Source organism: Ornithorhynchus anatinus, chromosome 1, assembly GCF_004115215.2.
Source record: "Ornithorhynchus anatinus isolate Pmale09 chromosome 1, mOrnAna1.pri.v4, whole genome shotgun sequence".
Classification (NCBI taxonomy): Eukaryota; Metazoa; Chordata; class Mammalia; order Monotremata; family Ornithorhynchidae; genus Ornithorhynchus; species Ornithorhynchus anatinus.
This window is the reverse complement of record NC_041728.1, coordinates 154,788,981-154,806,000: the sequence shown is the minus strand read 5'-3', so window position 1 is coordinate 154,806,000 and position 17,020 is coordinate 154,788,981. Positions and strand designations below refer to the sequence as shown.

General features: G+C 44.1%; 1 protein-coding gene and 1 non-coding gene across 2 annotated transcripts in view; both read right to left on the bottom strand.

Annotated features, from left to right (window-relative positions):
- Positions 1-17,020, bottom strand: part of LOC100075826 (IQCJ-SCHIP1 readthrough transcript protein) — a 759,724-nt gene that overhangs the window by 81,039 nt on the left and 661,665 nt on the right.
- LOC114816995 lies at positions 628-765 on the bottom strand. Its single transcript, XR_003764829.1, has one exon. It is a non-coding gene; the product is annotated as a small nucleolar RNA SNORA7 (small nucleolar RNA).

The window sequence follows — 17,020 nt, the reverse complement described above, 5'->3', positions numbered from 1 at the left end:
GAAGGAAGTGTGTGGGCTGGGTTATAGTAAGAAATCCATGAGATAAGGTAGGAGGGAGCAAGGTGATTGAGTGTTTTATAGCCCATGGGTAAGGAATTTCTGTTTGATGTGGAGGTGGTTGGGCTACCTTTGGAGATTCTTGAGGAGTAAGGTGAGGTGGACTGAATAGGTTTTAGAAGAATGATTCAGGCAACAGAGTGAAGAAAGGACTGGAGTGGGGGAGAGACAAGGGACAGGGAGGTCAGCGAGGACGCTGATGTGTTACTTTCCAAGGAGTAAACGCTTAATACAATTGGTTGATAGGCTTATAGTTGCCAAATTTGGAGGTGAAAATTCCCTTTTCTTTTTGATGCTATGAAAAAAAATTAGAGTGGCAGGTTTTACATAAACATATATTTTGTTGTTATTGTCTTCTGCTGTCGAGTAGTGTCCGACCCATAGCGACGCCATAGACACATCTCTCCCAGAATGCCCCACTTCCATCTGCAATCTTTCTGGTAGTGTATGAATAGAGTTTTCTTGGTAAAAATAAGGAAGTGGTTTACCATTGCCTTCTTCTGCACAGTACACAAGTCTCTGCCCTTGACTCTCTCCCATGTCGCTGCTGCCCAGCACAGGGGAGTTTTGACTTGTAGCAGATTGTCTTCCACTCACTAGCCACTGGCCAAGCTAGGAATGGAATGGGTAGGCCTCTGCTTGACTCTCCCTCCCATAGCCGAGACTGGTAGAGTACTGGAAACTATCCAGGTGTGACTCAGAGGGGACACGTGTATTTTACAGGTCTTGAAATACAATTTTTAAGGGATACTACTCTACTGTTAGGTTCTCTTACACATCAGTCAAACTAGTCCAGATGCTTTCTTCTCTACCATCTTGTCTTTACCACTCAGTGAAGGGAGGTGTGAGAAATTATTCCCACTCGATGCTCTTTGACCTCAATTATTATGTATTTTAGGTGAAAGAGGTATTTTGTGTTCCCCTTGAAATGTCTGGCTAATTGATCCATGTAACTGGATGAGAGAGGTTTAGCAACTTGCCTAAGGTCACTCAGTCAGTGGGAGAGCTGAGGGGACTCCCTGGCCTCTTCCAATCCCATTCTAATTCTTTCAAGGAGGCTTTAAAAAAAAATGGTATTTGTTAAGTGCTTCCTCTGTGCCAGGCACTGTACTAAGCGTTGGGGGAAATACAATACAGAGTCCATGTCCCATGTGGGGCTCAAAGGTTACTGGGGCACAATGGCTCAGGGAAGTTAAGTGACTTGCCCAAGGTCACCCAGCAGACAAGTGGCAGAGCCAGAAATAGAACCCAGGTCCTTTGACTCCCAGGCCCATGCTCTATTCACTAGGCCATGCTGATTTTCCCCTTAGAAAATAAATAATACATTGTTTACTTCATTAAGCATCTCCCCAAATTTTGAGATCTATACTTCGTCCCTCCACTTTTTCTGCATAAACCTGAACTGAATGCTTATATTTACCTTCATAATATGGAATTTGTGAAGAGCTTGCTCTGTGCCATGCACTATACTAAGCACTGGGATAGATACAAGACAATTGGTTAGAACTAGTCCCTGCCCACATGGAGCTCACTGTCCTTAGGATAAAGGTATGTTGGAATGGAAAGTGCACTGAAATTTTCAATTTCAAGTGAATTTCTATTTTCAAGGAATATTTCATGTTATTCTGCTATTACTTAACCATGTCTAAGTATGAATCAGAAGACCAAGCTTGGTGGGGGAAGGGGAACGAAGCATAAAAATAAAAGTTATGAGCTAGTTAGCAAAAAGTTCAAGAACAGAGTAGGAGGTTTCAAATAAAAATAAATGCATAATGGGCTTGTGATGGGTCAACTAGAAAAACTATGCTTTTTTTGTTGCAAGACTGCTGTTCTTTATTGAGTCTGTAATTTTATTGAGAACCTTATTACATTTACGCAAAGATATATAAGACATGCTGTATAGTTTGTATCGGAGATGGAAAAAGGTTTTTAAGTAGACTCTGAACAACACGTTAATTACGTTTTATTTGTCAGGGTCAATAGTTTCACCACCATGGCAAAAGCTGACATCTAGTGGACAATGTTTTCAGCAAGCGTATTCAGCTATCAGAGAAACAGACAGTACATTTCGCTGGAAAATTCATTTTTTCCAGAGGACAGTTGCTCCAAAACTTCAACTCTACATCTTACTGCATATCTTCATTTTAAAGCTATCTAGGCTAAATGTGCAACAGAACCACAAATATCTTGCAGTAAAAATCCGAATATGACTAGTCATTTTTCAAATCTAGTCAGCCCTTGTCAGAGAATGAGTTTTTTCCCCTCCTGAAATTCAGATTCTCTTTACTTAAAAACTTTAAGCTTAGCATTAACAGAAATTGTAAACCCACTATGTAACAACTCATCTCTTTCAGCAGCTCCTAATTAAATTTTTTCACATTGTGGACTTCTTTCAAAAATGAATACAAAGCAGGAACCTATTCATCTACTGTGAGGACCATACATTCCTAGTTCTAAAAGCCACATTTTTATCTTAAACCAAAATTAATCAGGAGAAGTAAAATATTGTACAGGAATTTCTCATTTTACACAATGTCCTAAGGCTTGGTTATCTGTTGATTTACTAGTTAATTTTACCTAAATCAAACGTTATTAAGTTCTGGGCATCAGGTGACTTCTAAGAAAGCAATGAAATCCATAAAAATTACATATACATACCAAGAATGACATGTCTGTTAAGAGAAATCATTCAATGATGATCAAATACATTTTTCTCTGTATGCAAGCACCTCACATCAAGCAACAAGATAGAAAGAAGCCTTGATATGCAATGGATTTAAGTATCCACTTCAAACAGAAATGTTACCTCACCACAAAAACGATGCAAGCTCAGATCTTGATTAGCTTACCTTCCCCAATATAATCTTTCTGCCATCTATATAATCAACTGATTTAAACACTTCTTTGTCAATTTCTCCACTATAATAATTCTGCGGGTCCTTAAGAAATCCCATTGAAAGCCAGCTTTTTTTATTATTTATGGTTCTTTGTACTTGAAGATGACAATGCAGGACCATCAGTTCCAATCACACACTGCTCGAACAAAGACTGCCCTTTGATGTGCTATTGTGTTTGCTTCATATGCTGCATGGCATAGTGGAAAGAGCATGGGCCTGGAAGTCTGAAGGTAAAGGGTTCTAATCCTGGCTCTGCCACTTGTCTGTTGTGTGACCTTGGCCAAGTCACTTCTCTGTGTCTGTTACCTCCTCTGTAAAATGGGGATTAAGACTGTGAGCCCCACGTGGGACAGGATTAGAATCCATGACCTTCTGACTCCCAGGCCCATGCTCTCTATCCCAGAACTTAGTACAGTGCCTGATGCATAGCAAGTGCTTAGCAAATACTTTAAACAAAAAAGTCAGCTGACTTCTCTGTGCCTCTGTTATTATTTTTAATCAGGGCCGAGTCATTTCCCATTCATAAAGACTCCATGAATATACTTTCTCCAGCAAATCCCGTCCCCTGCCATAATCCACAAACTCTCTAAAGGTTCTTCCATTATGGTTTTTATGGTCTCTATCCATCTAGTGGTGGTCTGCCTCTTCCTTGTTTTCCCTGGACTTTCTCCAGAGAATGAGTTCTCTTGATTATGTGTCCAAAAAATGCCAATTTAAGTCGAATTATCTGGCCTTCCAAAGGCCACTTTGGCTTAATTTGCTGTGAAATCCATTTGTTTGTTTTTCAGGCAGTCCATGATATTCAAAAAAGCCTTCTCCAAATACCATATTTCCAAAGAAACAATGTTTTTTCTATCCTGGTACTTCCGTTACCTCGTGTAAAATGGGGACTAAAGCTGTGAGCTCCATGTCGGACATGCACTGCGTTCAACCTGATTATCTTATATCTGCCCCAATGCTTAGTACAGTGCCTGGCACATAGTAAGTGCTTAACAAATACTATAAAAAATACTTTTGGTTCTATGAACTTGGCTGTGTACACCTTAAGCACTTTCATACTCTACCCAGCCCCACAATACTTAGGCAAATAGTCTTATACACTACTCTTTTCCCCACTACTAATCTATTTTAATGTGTATCTCTCCCAAAGAATGTAAACTCCTTATGGGCAGGGATTGTGTCTATCAACTCTGTTGTACATTGTTCTGCACACACAAAGAGCTCAATAAATACCACTGGTTGATTGGTATGTTCTGTGGGGCTGGGGGTGGGATGAGCATCAAGAGCTTAAGAGTATCAGTTCTAAGTGCACAGGTGAGACAGACGGAAGGTTGAATAGGACAAACGAAGGCCTACTCAAGGAAGTCCTCTGGGACGAGATAAGATTTTAGTCAAATTTCAAAGTAGGGAGGAAGGTGGTCTGTCAGATATAAAGGGAATGCGTTCCAGGCCACAGGGAGGATGTGGACAAGGGGTCAACAGCGAAAGACAAGATCAAGGCACAGTTGAGTAAGTTAGCATTAGAGAAGCAAAGTGTATAGGTTGGTTGGTAATAGGAGATCAGCAAAGTTAGGTTGCATGGGAAGAGTGGATAGAATTATTACTATGGTATTTGTTAAGTGCTTACTATGTGTCAAGTTCTGTTCCACGTGAATTGGGTAGATAAGTTAATCAAGTTGGACACAGTACCTGTCCCACATGGCTCACAGTCTAAGTAGGAGGGGAAAGAAGCATTTAATCCCCATTTACAGATGAGGAAACCGAGACACAGAGAAGTTAAGTGATCTTGGATAAATCACCTGGATTAGAACCAGGTCCTCTGACTCCCAGGCCTGTGCTCAGTTCACTAGGCCTGCTTAGAATGCACTAAAGCTAATGGTAAGAGGTTTCGGCTTGACGCATAGGTAAATGAGCAATCACTGGAAGTTTCTGAGGAGTGGGGAGATGTGGACTGAACTTTTTTTAGAAAAATGATCTGGGAAGCTGAATGAAGTATGGGCTGGAATGAAGAGAAAGGAGGAACGGAGGTCAATGAGGAGGCTTCTGCAGCAATTATGGTGGGATATGAGAAGAGCTTGGATCAGCCTGGTAGCAGTTTGGATGACGAGAAAGGGGTGGATTCTACAGATGTTGTGAAGGTAGACCCTACAGGATTTGATGACAGGTTATGTGGGTTGAATGACAGTGATGAGTTGAAGATAATGCCTTCTAAAGTTACAAGCTTGTGAGACAGGAATGATGGTGGTTGTGTCCGTGGTGATGAGAAAGTTAAGGGGAAAACAGGGTTTGGGTTGGAAGACAGAGAGTTCTGTTTTGGACATGTTAAATTTGAGAAGTCGGTGAGACATCCAAACAGAGATGACCTGAAGGAAGGAGGATGTTAATACAAGACTACAGAGAAGGAGAGAGATCTTGGCTGGAAGTGTACATTTGTAAATCATTTGCATAGAGATGGTAGTTGAAGCCATGTGAGCAAATGAGTTCTCCAAGGGAGTGGGTGTAGATGGAGAACAGAAGGGAATCCAGACCTGAGCCTTAAAGGATCCCCAGAGTTAGAGGGTGGGAGGCAGAGGTGGAGCCTGAAAAATGTATTGAATGACCAGAGAGATAGGAAGAGAACCAGGAAAGAATACTGTCAGCGAAGCCAAGGTCAGATAACGTTTCCAAGAGAAGCGAGTGGTTCACAGTACCGAAGTCAGCTGAGAGGGCTAGGGGGATAAAAAAGGAGTAGAAGTCATTGGATTTGGCAAGAAAGAGACCTCTGAGAAGGCAGTTTCCATGGAATAAAGGGGATGATAGCCAAACTCCAAGAAGTCAAGGAGAGAACTGGAGGAGAGAGATATACTCAGCTTCTAACGTATAAATTTTGCACAGGACTTATGTCACATTGAGAGGTTTATTCCTTTCAGCAATCTGCTGATAACTGGAAAACACTGTACAAGATCTGTAGTTTTTCCTATTAAAATAATTTCCAAAGTTTTAGTGCTCCAGGCAAGTGCTGATGCTGGCTGTTCGGTAAATCCAGCAGGAATGAGGGTCAAGGTACTTTACCTCTTTTACTGAGATAGTGGTGACTCTGATTAGCATTAATTAAAATTTCCATCTTCTAGAGTGTAAATATTGTTTTAAAATAAAGGACAAATTTACATAGCTGCTTGGTTTTACCATGCATAAGAGTGGTATTCATTCATTCACTCATTCAATAGTATTTATTGAGCGATTACTATGTGCAGAGCACTGTATTAAGCGCTTGGAATGTACAATTCAGCAACAGATAGAGACAATCCCTGCCCAATCATGGGCTCACAGTCTAATCAAGGGAGACAGCAAAGCAAAACAGAACAAAACAAAAACAAGACAACATCACGATAAATAGAATCAAGGGGATGTATATCTCATTAACAGAATAAATAGGGCAATAAATAATATATACATATGAGGACAGTGCTGAGGGGAGGGAAAGGGGGAGGGGGAGGAGCAGAGGGTGGAGTAGGGAGGGGGCTCGGTGAGGAAGGGGGTTCAGCTGAGGGAAGGTGAAGGGGGAAGGAGGAGGAGCAGAGGGTGAAAGGGGAGCGGGGGGGGGGCTCAGTCTGGGAAGGCCTCTTGGAGGAGGTGAGCTCTCAGTAGGGCTTTGAAGAGGAGAACAGAGTTAGTTTGGTGGAGGTGAGGAGGGAGAGCATTTCAGGACAGCGGGAGGATGTGGGCCAGGGATCGACGGCGGGATAGGCATGAACAGGGGACAGTGAGGAGGTGAGCGGCAGAGGAGTGGAGTGTATGGGGTGGGCAATAGAAGGAAAGAAGGGAGGTGAGGTAGCAGGGGACAAGGTGATGGAGAGCTCTGACGCCAAAAGTGAGGAGTTTTTGTTTCCTGCGGAAGTTGATAGGCAACCACTGGAGGTTTTTAAGGAGGGGAGTGACATGCCCAGAGGGTTTCTTTAGGAAGATGATCCAGGCAGCGGAATAAAGAGTATAGACTGAAGTGGGGAAAGACAGGAGGAAGGGATATCAGAGTGAGGGCTGACACATAATCCAGTCGGGATATTATGAGAGCTTGTATCAGCACGATAGCCGTTTGGATGGAGAAGAAAGGGCGGATCTTGGCAATATTGTAAAGGTGAGACTGGCAGGCACTGGTGACTGCCTGGATGTGTGGGGTGAATGAGAGAGCTGAGTCAGGATGACACCAAGGTTGATATGAGGAAATGACTCACGTAAGACAAGTTATGTCTGGTATGCACGCTTAATGATGCTTCTGCTGACCTCCAAGCTACATACAGTCCCACGTACCACACTATCAATCAATTAATTATTGCGTGCTTACTAAGCACTGTGCTAAGCATTTGGGAGGGTACAAAACAACCGAGTTACCAGAAACATTCCCTGACCAAAATGGGGTTACAGTCTAGAGAGGGAGACAAGTGTTAATATGAATAAGTAATTTATAATAAGTAATCTAAGGATATGTACATAAAGGGCTGTGGGATTCGGGATGGGAAAATATCAAATGCCCACAGGTCACAGATCCAAGTACAGAGGTGGTGTGTCTGTTGTGGAAACAAGGAAAGACAAGCTTGCACAATCTGGATATAGAAATGTTTTCGGAGAAGATGAAATGCATGCCTAGAATGGCTGAAGGGGGTTGGTTCGTGGCTCACTTTGCATTTAATCACTGTAGCAATAGTAAATTCATTTTTTTTTAAACTAGCAGCAATATTCCAGGCTGATAAAATCATCTTTAAATTTAAAAACGTATATGGTTTTATTGTTCTCAATTTATTTGCAAGTAACATGGTTAAACGGTTTCATTTCTTTTTAAAACAGTTGTCATCTCAGGTAAAAACCATATTACTTTAATATAGTCAAGATGCATCTTTTGAGTTTTTCTGAACTCTTTAATCTTTGTGTACTATAGGACGGGATTAGACCAAAAATCATTTAATTATCCACACAAATTTTTAAAACGAAACAAAAAAGAACCTTTGAGTTTGAGGCCTATTTTAAGCAATAGCAACTAATTTAGGAGGGGGATTAAATTAAAATTAGGAAGAATAATATCTTTTTGCTTACTTTAACTATAATTAAATATAATTAATCAGGCTTTCAGTAAGTCACCATTAATGGAAGGAGCAATCTTGGCTTAAAAAACCTGGCAATCAATCAATGGAATTTACTGAGCACTTCTTGTGTGAAAAGCATTGTGCTAAATGCTTGGGAGAGTACAATACAACAGAATGGGTAGACATATTCTCTGACCACAAGGAACTAATAGTGTAGAGGGGGGCACAAGCATTAAAATAAAATATGGATCTGTACCTAAGTGCTGTGGGGCTAAGGATGAGGTGAATAAAGGGTACAAATCCAAGTAGAGGAGTGACAAGAAAGGAAAGGGAGAGGGAGTAGAGGAAATGAGGGCTTACTTGGGGAATGCCTCTTGACGGTGATGTGATTTTAATAATGTTTGGAAGGAGGGGAGAATGATGGTCTGCCATATTTGGGGTGTGGGGATGGGAAGAGGACTTCCAGGATAGAAGTAGGATGTGGGTGAGGGGTCGCCAGCAAGATAGATGAGATCGAGGTACAGTGAGTAGGCTGGCGTTACGAGGGAAGTGAGCTGAAGTAGGAAATCAACAAGGTAAGATGGGGGCAAGGTGATTGAGTGTTTTTAAGCTAATGGCAAGGAATTTTGGTTTGATGCAGAGGTGGGTAGGCAATCCCTGGAGATTCCTGAGGAATGGGCCATCATGGACTGAACATTTTTTTAGAAAAAATGATCTGGGCAGCTGAGTGAAGTGTGAACTGGAGTGGGGAGAGACAGGAGGCAGGAAGGTCAGCAACGAGGCTGGTGCAGTAGTCAAAGTGAGGTAGGATAAGTGCTTGCATTAACATGGTAACAGTTTGGATTGAGAGGAGAGGGAGGATATTAATGATGCTGTGAAGGTTGAACTGATAGGATCTGGTGTCAGACTATGTGGACTGAATGAGAATATGAGTCGCGGATAATGCCAAGGTTACAGGCTTGTGACACAGGGAGGATGGTGATGCCATCTACAGTGATGGAAAAGTCATGCGAGAAGTTAGAGAAGCAGCGTGACTTTGTGGAAAGACCACAGCTTTGGGAGTCAAAGGTCGTGAGGTCTAATCCCAGCTCGGCCAAGTCACTTAACTTCTCTGTGCCTCAGTTACTTCATCTGTAAAATGGGACAACCTGATTATCTTGTATCTACCCCAGAGCTTAGAACAGTGCTTGTCACATAGTAAGCGCTTAACAAATACCATCATTATTATTATGGGTAGGAAGGGTTTGGATGGGAAGATGAGGAATTCTGTTTTGGACATGTTATGTTTGAGGTGTCAGTGAGAGATCCAAGTAGAGATGACCTGAAGTCAGGAGGAAATATGAGACTGTGTAGAAGGAGAGATCAGGGCTGGAGATGTAGATTTGGGAATCATCCACATAGAGATGGTAGATGAAGCCATGGGAGCAAATGAGTTCTCCAAGGGAGTGGGTGTAGTTGGAGAAGAGAAGGGACCCAGAACTGAGCCTTGAGGGACTTAGGAGGCAGAGGAGGAGACCGTGAAAGAGCCTGAGAAATGAGTGGCCTGCAAGATAGGAGAAGAACTAGGAGAGGACAGTGACAGTGAAACAAGGTTTGATAATGTTCCCAAGAGAAGGGGAAGATGTACAGTGTTGAAGGCAGCTGAAAGGTTGGGAAGGATGAAGATGGAGTAGAGGCCATTGTCTGGACTATATGGAGGGGGAGGGAATTCCAGGCTAGGAAAGAGGATGTGGGAAAGGGGTCAGGAGCGAGATAGATGAGATGGGGCACAGTGAGTAAGCAGGCACCGGGGGAGCGGATTGTGTGGGAGGTAAGATAGGATGGGGTGAGCTGATTGAGTGCTTTAAAGCCAATGGTAAGGAGTTTCCGTTTGATGAGGAGGGGGATAGGCAGCAACTGGAAGTTCTTGAGGAATGGGGAGACATGGACTGAACGTTTTTGTTGACAGATGATCCGTGCAGCAGAGTGAAGTATGGACTCAAGTGGGGAGAGACAAGAGGCTGGGACGTCAGCAAGAGGCAGATGCTTAGCCTTCAAGTGCTTAGTACAGTGCTCTGCACATAGTAAGTGCTCAATAAATACTATTGAATGAAAGATGCAGTTGTCAAAGCAGAATAGGATTACTGCTTTGATCAGAATGGTAGCAGTTTAGATGGATAGGAAAAGGAGGATTTTAGTAATGTTAGATAGAATAGAGAGGATTTGATGACAGTTTGAATACGTGGGTGGAATGGGAGAGATGAGTCTAGGATAACACCAAGGGTTAGGGGCTTTTATATATATATATATATATATATATATATATATATATATATATATGTTGGTATTTGTTAAGCACTTACTATGTACCGAGCACTGTTCTAAGCGCTGGGGTAGACATAGGGGAATCAGGTTGTCCCACGTGTGGTTCACAGTCTTAATCCCCATTTTAAAGATGAGGGAACTGAGGCACAGAGAAGTTAAGAGACTTGCCCACAGTCACACAGCTGACAAGTGGCAGAGCTGGGATTCAAACTCATGAGCCCTGACTCCAAAGCCCATGCTCTTTCCACTGAGCCATGCTGCTTCTCCAGCCACGCTGCTTCTCGTGATAGGGAGGATAGTGGTGTTGTCTACAGTGATGGAAAAGATGGGGAGGACAGGGTTTGGGGGAAGGATAAGGAATTCAGTTTCAGACATGTTTAATTTGCGGTGGTGGCAGGACATCCAAATAGACATTTCTTGAAGGCAGGAGGAAATGTGAGACTGCAGGGTAGGAGAGGGGTCGGGCCTGGAGATGTAGATTTGGGAAATCTTGGAGAGCTCATTCACTCACGAGGCTTCAGCTACCTGTTCATTGTGAAACGATTCCCACATCTACTTCACCAGCCCCAGCCTCTGTCCTGTTAGATACTTCGACATTTCCTCTTGTCTTCAGGTCAACGCCACTTGGATATCTCACCACCGGCACCATAACTCTTCATCTCTCCTCCTGAATTCACTCCTCCTCCAATCTACCCCATCTCTGTAGATAACTTCACTCTCCACCCACTATCCCCGATTCAGAAGCGCCTTAGGAAAGTCTGACCAAAATTTCCCTTGTTCTGTCCTAATCCAAATCATCTGTGCTGAGTCACTCACTTAAAATTCAAAGCAGACTCTTACTCATCTGCCAACTTCAGTGATGGTGACTCAGTACTGAACCAATGCCCCAGAGAGCCTTATTGGAAGACTGGGGCTCAGAGATTCCTCAAAAAACAAGCAAAAAAAAAAAAATCTAATCACGTGTTTCTTAATAAAGATCCAGAGAATAATCTCCCAAAAGACAGTGCAGCTGTCTTTACTCTTTTTTCTTTTTTAATGGTACTTGTTAAGTGTTTATTATGTGCCAGGGACTGTACTAAGCCCTGGGGTAAATACAAGCTAATCAGGTTGCACACAGTCCATGTTTCACCTGGGGCTCACAATCCTAATTCCCATTTAACAGATGAGGTAATTGAGGTAAAGAGAAGATAGGTTAATTGCCCAATGTCACACAGCAGAAAAGTGGCAGATCCAGGATTAGAACCCAGGTTCTCTAATTCCCAGGCCTGTGCTCTTTCCAGTAAGCAATATTGCTTCTATGCCACATTTAGCAGTCTTGAAATGGGGAAATGAGAGTTAAAGACTCTTATGGAAAAATAAAACTAGCACTAACATATCTGACTGCGTAATTTATTTTGGCCACTCTACGTGCAAATATTTTTATGCTTGTCTCCCTAAGTCCCCAAGTAAAATGGGGATTAAGACTGTGAGCCTCAAGAGGGACAGGGACTGTGTCCAACCCAATGCGCTTGTATCTACCCCAACACTTAGTAAAGTGCTTGGCACATAGGAAGCGCTTAACAAATACCACAATTATTATTATATTAAGTCAAGTGTCAGCTCTTTGAATTACTCTGTTATTCTGTACTTCCTACCAAGTAGGTACTCAATAAACACTACTATTTCTCACAATGCATATCTGTCCCACTTGTCTCCACTGCTCTGACCAATTCACCAATGAAGACAGACAGGTCACGGCATCCAAGAGCTACCACACTGCTAAGCGCTTACTTTGTGACAAAGCCAGAGGTTGCTACAAGAGAATCAGGTCAGATACAGTTATATAGATATAGAGAAGCAGTGTGGCTCAGTGGAAAGAGCCCCGGCTTGGGAGTCAGAGGTCATGGGTTCTAATCCCGGTTCACCGCTTGCCAGCTGTGTGACTTTGAGCAAGTCACTTAATTTCTCTTGGCCTCAGTTACCTCTTTTGTAAAATGGGGATTGAGACTCTGAGCCCCACGTGGGACAACCTGATTACTTTGTATCCTTCCAGTGCTTAGAACAGTGCCTTGCACATAGTAAGCGCTTAACGAATTCCACCACCATTATTATTATTATACAGTTCCTGGTACTACAACCAGGTTTACCTTCCAAGTAGGGAGGAAAGACTGGCCACAGAAAAGTTAAGTGACTTGTCCAAGTTCACCCAGCAGGCTAGTGGTGAAGTGGAATTAAAAACCAGGTCCTCTGACTCCTCTAGTGGATAGGAAAAAGGAAATAGGTGGACACAAATTCAGCCTTCTGTTCACAGTCTTCCCATTAATCCAATGCTATAACCATTTATAGGGCCTACAATGAATTCAGGTCATCTCTCAGACATGAAAAGTTTCCAGCGTGGGAAATTAGATCCAATATTTTTTAGGTAGTTATGCACTAACATTTCCTCTTCTCCCACTCCCTTCTGTAGCCCTGACTTGCTCTCTTTATTCACCACCGCCTCCCCAGCCCCACAGTACTTATGCACTTATCCCCCTCTAGACTGTAAGCTCACTGTGGGCAGGGAATGTGTCTGTTATACTGCTATGTTATACTCTCCCAAGTACTTAGTACAGTGTCCTGCACAAAGTAAGCTCTCAATAAATGATTGATTGAGTGATACAAGTGCCTACATTATTAAGTCCACACTAACAAAATACTTTCACCCTCACCATAGTTTTTTTATTAATAATAATAATAATAATGATTATGGTATTTAAGCACTTACTATGTGCCAGGCACTGTATTAAGCGCTGGGGAGGATACAAGCAAATTGGGTTGGACACAGTCCCTGTCCTTCGTGGGGCTCACAGCCTTGATCCCCATTTTATTCCCTAGCACTGGACCTTCTTGGGATTTTTTATGCAATAGTCATTAATTCATTCAATTGTATCTATTGAGCACTTGTGTGCAGAGCACTGTACTAAGCACTTGGGAGAGTACAATACTACAATAAACAGGCACATTCCACACTCACACCGAGGCTACACTCTAGGGTGTAGCATAGAGCAAGGTCCAGGTTAGGGTCTATGCCTTCTTCCTGATTTCGTCCTTCCTGTATATAATAATTACGGCATTTATTAAGCACTTACTATATGCCAGGCACTGTACTAGACGCTGAGGTGGAAACAAGCAAATTGGGTTGGACACAGTCCGTGTCCCTCATGGGCTCATGGTCTCGATCCCCATTTTACAGATAAGATAAGCTAGGAACAGAGAAGTGAAGTGATTTGTCCAAGGTCACACAGCAGACAAGTGTTGGAGCCAGGATTAGAACCCATGACCTTCTGACTCCCGAGCTCTATCCACTATATCACGCTGTTTCCTACCTTAGCCTTTGTGCATTTTTGTTTGCGGCTATGCCTATTGCCTCCATCGGGTGGACCCACATCATGGTTGTGGGGAGTGACTCCTGGACTTCATTCAATAGTATTTATTGAGCGCTTACTATGTGCAGAGCACTGTACTAAGCGCTTGGGATGAACAAGTCAGCAACAGATAGAGACAGTCCCTGCCATTTGACGGGCTTACAGTCTAATCGGGGGAGACGGACAGACAAGAACAATGGCAATAAACAGCGTCAAGGGGAAGAACATCTCGTAAAAACAATGGCAACTAAACGGAATCAAGGCGATGTACAATTCATTAACAAAATAAATAGGGTAACGAAAATATATACAGTTGAGCAGACGAGTACAGTGCTGTGGGGATGGGAAGGGAGAGGTGGAGGAGCAGAGGGAAAAGGGGAAAATGAGGGTTTAGCTGCGGAGAGGTAAAGGGGGGGTGGCAGAGGGAGTAGAGGGAGAAGAGGAGCTCAGTCTGGGAACGCCTCTTGGAGGAGGTGAGTTTTAAGTAGGGTTTTGAAGAGGGAAAGAGAATCAGTTTGGCGGAGGTGAGGAGGGAGGGCGTTCCAGGACCGCGGGAGGACGTGACCCAGGGGTCGACGGCGGGATAGGCGAGACCGAGGGACGGTGAGGAGGTGGGCGGCGGAGGAGCGGAGCGTGCGGGGTGGGCGGTAGAAAGAGAGAAGGGAGGAGAGGTAGGAAGGGGCAAGGTGATGGAGAGCCTTGAAGCCTAGAGTGAGGAGTTTTTGTTTGGAGCGGAGGTCGATAGGCAACCACTGGAGTTGTTTAAGAAGGGGAGTGACAGGCCCAGATCGTTTCTGCAGGAAGATGAGCCGGGCAGCGGAGTGAAGAATAGACCGGAGCGGGGCGAGAGAGGAGGAAGGGAGGTCAGAGAGAAGGCTGACACAGTAGTCTAGCCGGGATATAACGAGAGCCCGTAGCAGTAAGGTAGCCGTTTGGGTGGAGAGGAGAGGGCGGATCTTGGCGATATTGTAGAGGTGAAACCGGTCTCGGTAATGGATAGGATGTGTGGGGTGAACGAGAGAGACGAGTCAAGGATGACACCGAGATTGCGGGCCTGAGAGACGGGAAGGACGGTCGTGCCATCCACGGTGATAGAGAAGTCTGGGAGAGGACCGGGTTTGGGAGGGAAGATGAGGAGCTCAGTCTTGCTCACGTTGAGTTTTAGGTGGCGGGCCGACATCCAGGTGGAGACGTCCCAGAGGCAGGAGGAGATGCGAGCCTGAAGGGAGGGGGAGAGGACAGGGGCGGAGATGTAGATCTGCGTGTCATCTGCGTAGAGATGGTAGTCAAAGCCGTGAGAGCGAATGAGTTCACCGAGGGAGTGAGTGTAAATGGAGAACAGAAGAGGGCCAAGAACTGACCCTTGAGGAACTCCAACAGTTAAAGGATGGGAGGGGGAGGAGGCGCCAGCGAAGGAGACCGAGAATGACCGGCCAGAGAGGTAAGAAGAGAACCAGGAGAGGACAGAGTCCGTGAAGCCAAGGTGAGATAAGGTATGGAGGAGGAGGGGATGGTCGACAATGTCAAAGGCAGCAGAGAGGTCAAGGAGGATTAGAATGGAGTAGGAGCCATTGGATTTGGCAAGAAGGAGGTCACGGGTGACCTTAGAGAGAGCAGTCTCGGTAGAGTGGAGGGGACGGAAGCCAGATTGGAGGGGGTCTAGGAGAGAATGGGAGTTAAGGAATTCTAAGCATCGATTGTAGACGACTCGTTCTAGGATTTTGGAAAGGAAGGGTAGTAGGGAGATAGGATGATAACTGGAGGGGGAAGTGGGATCAAGAGCGGGTTTTTTTAGGATGGGGGAGACGTGGGCATGTTTGAAGGCAGAGGGGAAGGAGCCCTTGGAGATTGAGTGGTTAAAAATAGAAGTTAAGGAAGGTAGGAGGGCAGGGGCGATGGTTTTAAGAAGGTGAGAGGGAATGGGGTCTGAGGCACAGGTGGAGGGGGTGGCACTTGCGAGGAGGGAGGAGATCTCCTCTGAGGATACTGCAGGGAAGGATGGGAAAGTAGGGGAGGGGGTTGGTGGGGGGGAGGGGAGAGGCGGAGGGGTGACTTTGGGGAGCTCAGACCTGATCGTGTTGATTTTCGTGAGGAAATAGGTGGCCAGATCACTGGGGGTGAGAGATGGGGGAGGGGGAGGAACAGGGGGCCTAAGGAGAGAGTTAAAGGTCCGGAACAATCGGCGGGGGTGACGGGCATGGGTGTCGATGAGGGAGGAGAAGAAGCTTTCAAGATTTCAACTTGTCTAGGTGACTCTCTCAGTACTATTGATCAATCGACTGTACTCACTGAGAAGCTACTAAGTGCAGAGCACTGAAGTAAGGATTTGGGAGAGTGTAACCGAGGAAGATGCGATCCTGTCCGAAAAGAGTTTATATTCTAATGATGAGAGACTTAAAATAATTTTCAGAGAGGAAAAGCAGTAATAGTACTAATGGCATTTACTGAATGCCCAAGTGTTTTGGAAAGTACAATACACTATAATCCTTCCCCACAAGGAGCTTATATTCTAAGAAGTGTTTAATATTCTATTTAATAATAAAACACTACAGACAAAAATGCACTTTTGTAACCCAGCAGAAGTTGATACTAATAAGACTCTAGACTGTAAGATCATCTCTCTAGACTGTAAGATCACTGTGGGTAGGGAACATATCTACCAACTGTCATACTGTACTCTCTCATGCACTTATTACTCAGCGTGGCTCAGTGGAAAGAGCACGGGCTTTGGAGCATGGGTTTGAATTCTGGCTCGGCCACTTGTCAACTGTGTGACTTTGGGCAAGTCACTTAACTTCTCGGTGCCTCAGTTACCTCATCTGTAAAATGGGGATTAAGACTGTGAGCCCACGTGGGACAACATGATTCCCCTGTGTCTACCCCAGTGCTTAGAACAGTGCTCGGCACATAGTAAGCGCTTAACAAATACCAACATTATTATTATTATTATTACTGTGCTCTGCACACAGTAAGTGCTCAATAAATAGGACTTGCACACAGTAAGAGCTAAGAAAGCACTCAACAAATACATCTGACTGACTGGCTCCGCTCCCCTTCCCCCCATCCACAGCCCAACCTCTTTCGCTACTCACTGGATATTCCCACCATCTCCTGGAAAGCCCGACAACTGTGAGTTGCTGGAAAAACTTTCCCAGGCACAGATGGTATTTGTGATTTCACCTCATCCGTGGAGGATACTCTAAACAATCTCCTGTGAATACTGATGGATTAGTATATCAAAGACTGTTAAATTGCAAAGGCACAAAGCAAACCAAAATACTAAATAGTACAGTAAGACTGAGGCAGTCTTACCTCAAAAGCA